Source organism: Myotis brandtii, unplaced genomic scaffold (genome assembly GCF_000412655.1).
Source record: "Myotis brandtii unplaced genomic scaffold, ASM41265v1 scaffold535, whole genome shotgun sequence".
NCBI classification, from domain to species: domain Eukaryota; kingdom Metazoa; phylum Chordata; class Mammalia; order Chiroptera; family Vespertilionidae; genus Myotis; species Myotis brandtii.
Window position 1 is genome coordinate 1,421,920 of NW_005369964.1, and position 8,316 is coordinate 1,430,235.

At 48.8% G+C, this 8,316-nt stretch overlaps 1 long non-coding RNA gene and 1 pseudogene across 1 annotated transcript in view; both read left to right on the forward strand.

Moving 5' to 3' along the window:
• The window catches only part of LOC106728101, a 22,752-nt gene continuing 14,436 nt past the window's right edge, over window positions 1-8,316 (forward strand). Inside the window, exon 1 of the long non-coding RNA XR_001364352.1 lies at window positions 1-243. This is a non-coding gene — a long non-coding RNA (uncharacterized LOC106728101). The remainder of the gene's footprint in view (window positions 244-8,316) is intronic.
• LOC102249766 lies at window positions 3,424-5,687 on the forward strand (annotated as a pseudogene).

Consider the following 8,316-nt stretch of genomic DNA (forward strand, 5'->3'; position numbering starts at 1 on the left):
TCTCAGAGAAGTCCATGCCTCTAATACTCTTGCATCATAGCCCCTGATGCAGCCCTTCCTTCCTTCCTTCCTTCCTTCCTTCCTTCCTTCCTTCCTTAGCAGACATTTGTTGGATGCCAACAATGTGCAAAGCACGGTGCAAGGAATCCCGTGGTGAACAAGGCACTACCCTTATCCTTAAGCATTCCACATCCTTGGGGTGGAAGGAAACAAGAAAACAAGCAATCAGAAGAACATGACGTGGTAAGTCGCCGAGGACTGGGGTGAGGGTGGTCCGGCTTGGAAGCATGAAAGGCATTTTGTTACGGCTGGAGGTTAGAATGAAGGAACAAAGGCTCCCGATTAAGACTCTAGGAGGCCTTACTAAGGACTTGGACTTCTTTTTTAATGTAATTCGGGGTAATTGAAGGATATTAAACTGGGAGTGACATACTCACATTTGCACATTAGAAGACATCCGTGGCAGGAATGTGGGGATTCGGGATGAAGGTAGGAGGCCAGGAGAGAACCAGGATCTGGTTATGGTCCAGGTGTGTGTGCAAGAGGCAACTCTGGCAGTAAGAAGAGGGAGGATCACAAATACCCAGGAGGGAGACTTGCTCAGGCGGGAGAGAGCCAGAATGCAGGATAAAAACCTAATGTCCATGTTTGTGGTTTGGGCAACGAACTGATGACAAAGGGATTCAAGCAGACAGCAAGTTTTGGAGGAAATGTCAACTTCTGGGACAAGTTGAGTTTGAGTTGTGTCTGCCACATGCCGATAGAGCTGTCCACGTAAAGGGTGCTGACCACAGTGCCCGGCTCACGGCAAGTGCTCAGTGCATTTCGTGGCCCTTCAGTGGACAAAGATTTAATGCGAGGTGCTATTCACTTTCGAGGAAACACCCAAAAGTCACCACCTCAAGGCCCAAGGGCACCCAGAGAGCTCTATTAGATGAAGGCAAGCCTCTTGCCTGGCCCTCGAAGAACTTCAAGAAATGCCACCAGTCCCTGCCGATTGGGAATAAACTCCACCGACGCCGCAGCTCATGCCTGGAGTACGTTCTCTACGAAAACCAAATGAAGGTTCTAAATGGAAATGTCATAGATTGTTCTAAAACAACCTATGAAAGTTCTAAAAAAATGTTTTAAAAACATTTGAATAAGTTTTATATCCAAGAATTGAAGAAATGAGAAGCAGCACAGAATATAATCCCATGTCCATGTGTACAGGGTGAAGTACAACTACTTTTTTTCCCTCCCAAGTCCCTATGTCCAGGGGCAGGGATAAGGCAGGATGAGGTGGGGAGGCATATAGCCTAAGAGCATTAGCGACCCAGGGTCAGGAGGTTTCCGAGGGGGGAGGGCACATTCCTCGGGTGGCAGGTGGCAGAAAACTTGCTGGAAGCAAGGCCTGGACACACAGCTGCAGCCTGCCAGGTGTTGAGTTTGAGTTCTTGTCCTAAGTTTAGGGTTATTGGTTTTATTTATTTATTTGTTTGTTTGTTTTTTATTTTCTTGTTTAAAGTATTATAAATAGTAGTACATATGTCTCTTTTTTTCCCCCCATTGACCTTCCCCCTGCCTCCTCTACCTCCCGGGCACATGCCCTCACCCCACCCACCTAGTGTCTTGTGTCCATTGGTTATGCTTACATGCATGCATACAAGTCCTTCGGTTGGTCTCTTACCTCCCCGCCCCGCCAACACTTGCCAGCCTTAGCCCTGTAATTTGACAGTCTGTTCGATGCTTCTTTGCCTCTGAATCTATCTTTTTCTTCATCAGGTTATAATGTTCTTTATTATCCATAAATGAGTGAGATTATGTCGTATTTTTCTTTCATTGACTGGCTTATTTCACTTAGCATAATGCTTTCCAGTTCCATACATGCTGCTGCAAATGGTAAGAATTCCTTCTTTTTTACTGCAGCATAGTATTCCATTGTGTAGATGTACCACAGTTTTTTAATCCACTCATCTGCTGATGGGCACTCAGGCTATTTCCAAATCTTAGCCATGGTGAATTGTGCTGCTATGGGAATACTCCGGCCTCTCTCCCCTTCTCCTCTCTCACCTGTGCCTCCCACTGGCCCAGCCACCTGGAGCCAGAGGGCCAGGAGGCCAGTGATGTTCCCTGGATGCTCTGCTCCAGGGCATGGAGCAGGGACAAAAATGGTGGCGGTGGTTCTCAGGGGACCTTAAATGGAGGATAAGTCTGTATGGGGGAGGCATGGGAGACGCTGTGGCCTTGGCCCTTTAAATCAATGGTTCTCACATGAGGGGCGATGCTTTCTCCCAGGGGACACCCGGCAGACATTTTGGTTGTCACAGCTGGGGGGGGTGGGTGCTATTGGCATCTAGAGGTTAGATCTGCTAAACATCCTTTAGTGCACAGGACAGCCCCATGACAAAGAATCCTCCTGCCCGGGTATCAGCAGTGCCGCGTGGAGCAACCCGGGTCTAAACCCGTGCAAAACGCTGTGACACACCACCCTGCCCGCTCTGTGTGACTGTGAGCACCGCAGGGGAGAGTGGGTGTGAGGCCAGAGCTGTGTCTGCAGACTTCCTTTAAGAAGGACTTGTCCATCTGGATGGAACTCTGCGGTCCCCGCTCCAGTGAGTGAAATCCCCTCCCAGATAATCAGATCATGTCTGTCCTGGGAGACGGGAAAGACCGCCTTTGGCAGGAACTGCCACCCAAGTTATAACTGCAAGGGAACAAGACCACCTTTTTATTTTTTAAAATATATTTTATTGATTTTTTACAGAGAGGAAGGGAGAGGGATAGAGAGTTAGAAACATTGATGAGAGAGAAACATCGATCAGCTTCCTCCTGCACACCCCTTATTGGGGACGTGCCTGCAACCAAGGTACATGCCCTTGACTGGAATCGAACCTGGGACCCTTCTGTCCGCAGGCCGATGCTCTTGATGAGAGAGAAACATCGATCAGCTTCCTCCTGCACACCCCTTATTGGGGACGTGCCTGCAACCAAGGTACATGCCCTTGACTGGAATCGAACCTGGGACCCTTCTGTCCGCAGGCCGACGCTCTATCCACTGAGCCAAACCGGTTAGGGCCAAGACCACCTTTTTAAAAAACAACTTCTTTATGCTACTCATTTTTTAAAAGTTGTTTGTTGATTTTAGAGAGAGAGAGGAAGGGAGAAGGAGACAGAGAGAGAAACATCGATTGGCTGCCTCCTGCACACACCCTGACTGGGAATTGAACCAGTGAGCTTTTGGTGCCTGGGACGATGCCCAAGCAACTGAGCCACACTGATCAGGGCTAAACAAATGTTTATGTTATGTTAGGTGGTAAAATACACACAACATGAAAACTACCATTGCTAACCATTTAAAAATGTACAGTTCGGTAGCGACCGCGCGCCCCCTCCCCAGTCCTCCCCGCCCTCTCGACCCCCCAGGGCCTGCCGCTGGCTGGAGGAGAAGTCGTCCATCAGCAGACCCCGGCCGCTGATGGGTTTGGACCTGGGATGTCGCTGGGGCAGCCCCTCTCCACTGCTCCGCGGTGCCTGCTCGGCCACTGCTCGCTGCGCTCCTCCCATGCCCCTCCTCCGACTCCGGGTCACCTGCGCCTCACTTCATCCCAGTCCCAGGCGAGCAGCGTTGGGTTTATGTCTTTATTCGACGAAAGCAAGCTGTTGCGCAGCCATTGGTACCTGTATTGGGGGAATATAGCATACAAGCAAGGAGCTTACAGCCTCAGTGGCGAAAACTTTTTCATGTCAGAGACCGAGAAGTCTTGCAGTCGTTTATGTCATCCCTTCTTCTCCAGACAGAAGATACCAAAAAGTTGCAATCAAAGATCTCTTCATCTTATTGATAAAGCCACCAATAAGCCACAATGTCTGTCAACATCAACCGCAGCGTATCAGGGCAGTTCTATCGCTACAACGTGCCCCGCCTGATGGCCAAGACTGAGGGCAAAGGCAATGTAATCAAGACAGTTATGGTCAACATGGTTGATGTTGCAAAGGCGCTTAACCGGCCTCCAACATATCCCACCAAATATTTTGGTTGTGAGCTGGGAGCACAGACCCAGTTTGATGTTAAGAATGACCGTTACATTGTCAATGGATCTCATGAGGCGAATAAGCTGCAAGACATGTTGGATGGATTCATTAAAAAATTTGTTCTTTGTCCTGAGTGGGAGAATCCTGAGACAGAGCTGCATGTCAAACCAAAGAATCAAACAATAGCCAATTGTAAAGCCTGTGGTTATCGAGGCATGCTTGACACACATCATAAACTCCACACACTCATTCTCAAAAACCCACCTGAGAATAGTGACTAATACAGGAAAGAAATAAAAATAAAAATAGGAAGGGCAAAGATAAGGAAAACGGCTCTGTGCCCAGCAGAGACACCACCACCACCACCACCACCACCATCAAATGAAATCAGTCTTCCTCCACATGCTGTGGAAGAAGAAGAGGATGATGACTGGGGGGAGGATACCACTGAGGAAGCTCAGAGGCACAGAATGGATGAAATCAGTGGCCATGCAAAAGTTCTAACGCGCCCTAACTGGTTTGGCTCAGTGGATAGAGCGTCGGCCTGCGGACTGAAGGGTCCCAGGTTCAATTCTGGTCAAGGGCATGTACCTTGGTTGCGGGCATATCCCCAGTAGGGGGTGTGCAGGAGGCAGCTGATAGATGTTTCTAACTCTCTATCCTTCTCCCTTCCTCTCTGTAAAAAATCAATAAAAAATATTTTTAAAAATGTTTTAAAAATCAATAAAATATATTTTTTAAAAAAGTTCTAACAGTGATGATTTGGAAAGAACTGTCGAAGAACGGGCCAATATCCTGTTTGATTTTGTTAAGAAAAGGGAAGAAGAGGGTATTATCGACCCATCGGACAAATAAATGGTTGCTGAAGCAGAAATATTGGATGTAAAAGCTATGGGACCTCTTCTTTTGACTGAAGTTCTTTGTAATGAGAAGATTAGAGAACAGATTAAAAAATACAGGCGCCATTCCCTACTATTTTGTCACAACAATAGAAAAGCTCAACCTTCTTCGTGGTTCGGAGTGTGTGGCAGCAGTGCATCAAGCTCAGCTCATCTCCAAGATTCCACATGTCTTGAAGGAAATGTATGACGCAGACCTTTTGGAGGGAGAGGTCATCATCAGCTGGGCAGAAAAGGCCTCAAAGAAATATGTTTCAAAAGAACTTGCCAAAGAGATTCGTGTCAAAGCAGAACCATTTGTGAAGTGGTTGAAGGAAGCAGAGGAGAGAAATCTTCTGGTGGTGAAGAAGAAGATGAAGATGAGACTATGGAGGTGGTGTATTCGAAGACTGCCAGTGTACTGAAAGTTGCAGCTGCGAAGTCTGATGACAAGGACGCTGGCATTGGTATTGAGGTCATTTAAAGGGGTGGGTGCAGCCCAGCTTATCTGTAATGCTGAGAATCTTTCTGCACCATCAGCCAGAGGTGCAACATGTATGTGCAAAAGCTAACATGGCTTAACATCATGCTACACTTTCTGCTCAAAACGTATTGCTGGGAGTGGTCTGTTGTAATTAAGCCCCAATGAGACACCTCGGGAGTCCATACACACATCAGTGAACAGATGTAGTTTGCTTATTTATAGCATGTTTCTTTTCGAAAAGGTAGTGGTGGACACATTTGGATCACATTTATACAGTTATAAAAATAAAGATTTGATTTTGGTCATCCTTAGATTTTTTGGTTCTGAATGACTTAAGCTGCTGAAGGAAGCAATTGGCTCCTTCACTGTACCATCATTTAACCTGATAGGGATTCTTGGAGCTGGTTAGACACTATTAGGTGCTGAGACTATACACAGGTCTTTAGCAGAATGTGAGCATAAACTTATTTTTAACTAGAGGTCCCTTGGCCTGGCCTGCGGGGATCGGACCGAAACTAGCTCTCTGACATCCCCCAAGGGGTCCTGGATTGAGAGAGGGTGGTTCTTGGGTGATGCACCCCAGAATCAGGCTCCCTCCTCTCTGGTTCCAGGTGCGTCACCCAGAGAACTGCAGCTGCCAAGTCACTGCAGTTGCCAAGTCACTGAAGCTTTGCAGCTCCTGGGTTGAGCGTCTGCCCCCTGGTGGTCATTGTGCTTCATAGCTACCAGTCGGGTGGTTGAATGGTCAGATGGTCGTTTAGGCTTTTATTTATATAGACTAGGGCTGTGAGGCTGCGATAGGCACAGGGGCTGGTCTTAGCCCATCCTCCTCGACCCCACCCAGTCCCTCCTGCCACAGCCCCTGGTCACCTGTCTGCTGGCAGCCCAGCTCCTGCTGCCGCCGCTCCCACGCTCTGAGGGCACAGAGTGATTGGGGCTGGTGCCCGCAGCGGGTGCGAGTGGTGGCTGCTGCCCCAATCACCCCTCAGGAGCAGGGGGAGGGGGAGAAGCCCTCAGGGGCAATCAGGGCCGGCAGCCGCCGCTTGCCCCCGCTGCCAGTGCCGAGAGATTGGGACCAGCGCCGGGTGCCGGCAGCGGGTACAAGCATTGGCTCCAGCAGTGGGTGTGAGCAGGGCCATCGCCGGCAACAGGTGCTAGAGGTGGCTGCTGGCCCTGATCGCCCCTCAGGAGCAGGGGGAGGTAGAGAAGTCCTGAGGGGCAATTGGGGCCGGTAGCTGCAGCTTGCACCCGCTGATGGTGCCAAATGATCAGGGATGGCACTGAGCGATGAGGGCCAGCGCTGGGTGCCGGCAGCGGCTGCGAGCAGGGCTGGCAGGAGGTATGAGTGCCGGGCAGGACTGTGGTGCACGGGAACAAAAAATTTTCACTAACTGCCCTAACTGGTTTGGCTCAGTGGATAGAGTGCCAGCCTGCGGACTGAAAGGTCCCAGGTTCGATTCCGGTCAAGGGCATGTACCTTGGTTGCGGGCACATCCCCAGTGGGAGGTGGGTGGAGAAGCCCTCAGGGGCAATGGGGGCTGGCAGCTGCCACTCGCACCCACTGATGGCGCCGAGTGATTGGGACTGGTGCCAGGCACCAGCAGCGGGTGCGAGCGGGGTCAGCGTTGGCAGCAGGTGTGAGTGCCAGGTAGGACTGCGGTACGTGGGAGCAAAGAATTTTCAGTAACCACCAGAGGCTCGCCCAGATGACATCGACTGGCACCCTGTCTTGGTCTGGTGTCCCTGCTCACCTGCTCTACCATCCCACTGTGGCCAATGGCCGCCATGTTCTGCACACGCCCCCTGTTGGTCAGCACATGTCATAGTAACCAATTGTTTGGTTGTTCTGCCATTCTGTCTATTTGCATATTAGCCTATTGTTATATAGGATTACCTTATTCAGCCATTAAGAAATATAATACTTGTTAAGTCTTATCTCTAGTCCCTCAAATTGGCATCCGGTAATATACATTCTTACCATGCCAAGGTGGACAGTGCAACACCTTTATTTTACTACTAGAGGTCTGATGTGCGAAATTGGTGCAAGGGGCTTGGCCCCTGCCGCTGCTGCGGCTGCCAGCCTCTGCCTTGGCCCCCACTGTGGCGGTGACCACCTCGGCCCTCGCAGCCCTGGCTTCGTCCAGAAGGTTGTCCAGAAGGATGTCCAGTCTAATTAGCATATTATGCTTTTATTATTACAGAAGAGTAAAAATGACCTGAGTGTCCTATAAATAATTTTAAGAGCAGGTTTTGAAACTTGAATTTTTTTTCCAGTTTACATATCCTTGCCCCAAATTGTAGTCTTTGAAGTCATATGCATTACAAGTTGGATAAGCCAGGAGAATTATTAACAAACTAGAGGCCCAGTGCATGAAATTCATGCACAGGTAGGGTCCCTAGGCCTGGTTGGCGATCAGGGCCGATCAGGGTCTTCGGGCTGCCAGCTGGGGCCTCCCTCCCGCCGGCCACCAGCCCAGGTTGTCTTTTGTTTTGTGCCGCCCCCTGGTGGTCAGTGCACATCATAGTGATCAATCAAACTCCCGGTCTCCTGGTGGCACTCCTGAGGGGACAATTTGCATATTAGGCTTTTATATATAGAGATAAGCATTTTATGTCTATGTAGTTATTGCTTTGTGCTGACAGAAAGCTCAAGCTTTGAGGTATGATTAAATAGTAAGTTCTATGATTTTATTTGGGGGAAGAAGAAAAAGGTGCACTTAATGTCTAGCAAAAAAACAGCATAATTTTACAGCTTTTATGGTTTAAATTACAATTTCAACAATTTCAAAATGTTTAGACATATGTTGTATATTTTGTTCAGTGTGGATTTTCCCTAATACTATGACTTATTCTTTAATGCTTTTTACATTTGGACATATAGGTTCTGGCTGCTATCTTGCTAAAATTAGTGTTGCTATGCCTCAAGCTTGATTCCCTTCC